Raw genomic sequence first — 2,500 nt, forward strand, 5'->3', positions numbered from 1 at the left:
ACTAACGGGCTTGATAGTGCGACTTATGGGCTTGATAGTGCGACTTATGGGCTTGATAGTGCGACTTACGGGCTTGCTTTTCCATGTTTTTCGCATCGAGCTTCGGTTCGTTTCGAATAATTTTGTCCATGTTTTTCGTTTGCTACGAGAGGTTCGGTTCGTTTTCAGTTATCCCTGTGTTCATGGTTTTCGTGAGCTTCGATAGGTTTGGTCCGTGTTTTTGAGTACTCTTGTCCATGATTTTCGTGTGCTTCTAGAGGTTTGGTCCGATTTTCAGTACTCTTGTCCATGCTTTCACATGCTCTGATAGGTAGGTTCGTTCTCAGTTATCCCTGTGTTCATGGTTTTCGTGTGCTTCCATAGGTTTGGTCCGTGTTTTTGAGTACTCTTGTCCATGATTTTCGTGTGCTTCTAGAGGTTTGGTCCGATTTTCAGTACTCTTGTCCATGCTTTCACATGCTCTGATAGGTAGGTTCGTTTTCAGTTATCCCTGTGTTCATGGTTTTCGTGAGCTTCGATAGGTTTGGTCCGTGTTTTTGAGTACTCTTGTCCATGATTTTCGTGTGCTTCTAGAGGTTTGGTCCGATTTTCAGTACTCTTGTCCATGCTTTCACATGCTCTGATAGGTAGGTTCGTTCTCAGTTATCCCTGTGTTCATGGTTTTCGTTTGCTTCGATTCGTTCACTCTATTACTCTTGTCTTTGGTTTTCGTTTGCTTCGATTCGTTCACTCCATTACTCTTGTCTGTGGTTTTTCGTTTGCTTCGATTCGTTCAGTCCATTACTCTTGTATGTGATTTTCGTTTGCTTCGATTCGTTCAGTCCATTACTCTTGTGTGTGGTTTTCGTTTGCTTCGAGTCGTTCAGTCCATTACCCTTGTCTATGATTTTCGTTTGCTTCGAGTCGTTCAGTCCAATACTTACCCTTGTCTATGATTTTCGCTCTAAGCCCAGTCGCCCTGCGCTCTGGAAATCACATTCCAACTCTATCACCGATAGCGCTCACACCTTGGAAACCACATTTCACCCAGGGGACCTTAGGGTGGATTTTGAGCCTTTCGGGATTGCGAAACCATCATTTAACACTCTAAACTTAATTTCCGCAATCCCAGACGCACTTTCCATATGGTCTCCAAAAATGCGTGTGAGCTGACCTGGTCCCTTATAATAGGCAATGAACACGATTTTGGCAAAATATTTTTTTCAAAATTTTTTGACTCACCGGGTAAAATCGAATTTACTTGGGAAAAATGTTCTAGCAGGGGCCCTCCCATACAAATTTTTTTCTTCTCAAAAATGATTTTCGTTTCACTTTTCATACTCAGGGGAGTCTAAAATTGATGTTTTGAGTCACCATGAAAAAAAAAATTTTTTTGACCCGAGCTTGTGTCGCGACCCAAAAATCGACTCACTTGGGAAAAATGTTCTAGCAGGGGCCCTCCCATACAAAAATTTTTTCTTCTCAAAAATGATTTTCGTTTCACTTTTCATACTCAGGGGAGTCTAAAATTGATGTTTTGAGTCACCGTGAAAAAAAAATTTTTTTGACCCGAGCTTGTGTCGGCGACCCAAAATCGACGCACTTGGGAAAAATGTTCTAGCAGGGGCCCTCCCATACAAAAATTTTTTCTTCTCAAAAATGATTTTCGTTTCACTTTTCATACTCAGGGGAGTCTAAAATTGATGTTTTGAGTCACCGTGAAAAAAAAATTTTTTTGACCCGAGCTTGTGTCGGCGACCCAAAATCGACGCACTTGGGAAAAATGTTCTAGCAGGGGCCCTCCCATACAAAAATTTTTTCTTCTCAAAAATGATTTTCGTTTCACTTTTCATACTCAGGGGAGTCTAAAATTGATGTTTTGAGTCACCGTGAAAAAAAAAATTTTTTGACCCGAGCTTGTGTCGGCGACCCAAAATCGACGCACTTGGGAAAAATGTTCTAGCAGGGGCCCTCCCATACAAAAATTTTTTCTTCTCAAAAATGATTTTCGTTTCACTTTTCATACTCAGGGGAGTCTAAAATTGATGTTTTGAGTCACCGTGAAAAAAAAAATTTTTTGACCCGAGCTTGTGTCGGCGACCCAAAATCGACGCACTTGGGAAATATGTTCTAGCAGGGGCCCTCCCATACAAAAATTTTTTCTTCTCAAAAATGATTTTCGTTTCACTTTTCTTCCTCAGGGGAGTCTAATATTGAAGTTTTGAGTCACCGTGAAAAATTTTTTTTTTTGACTCACTGGGTAAAATGGTCGCACTTGGAAAAAATGTTCTAGCAGGGGCCCTCCCATACAAAAAATTTTTATTTCTCAAATCGATCCGTGGTTTCACTTTTCATACTCTAGGGCCCATTTGCTTCAACTTTGGAAAAAATTTTCGATGATGAAAAATTTTCGCCTTCGACGTCCATCGACCACTCGACCCGAACTTGGTACTTTTGTATGGAGGTACCCAAGTGGTGACTTTCTCATACAAAAATTTTTATTTCTCAAATCGATCCGTGG

Source organism: Anopheles moucheti (assembly GCF_943734755.1).
Source record: "Anopheles moucheti chromosome X unlocalized genomic scaffold, idAnoMoucSN_F20_07 X_unloc_4, whole genome shotgun sequence".
Taxonomy (NCBI): Eukaryota; Metazoa; Arthropoda; class Insecta; order Diptera; family Culicidae; genus Anopheles; species Anopheles moucheti.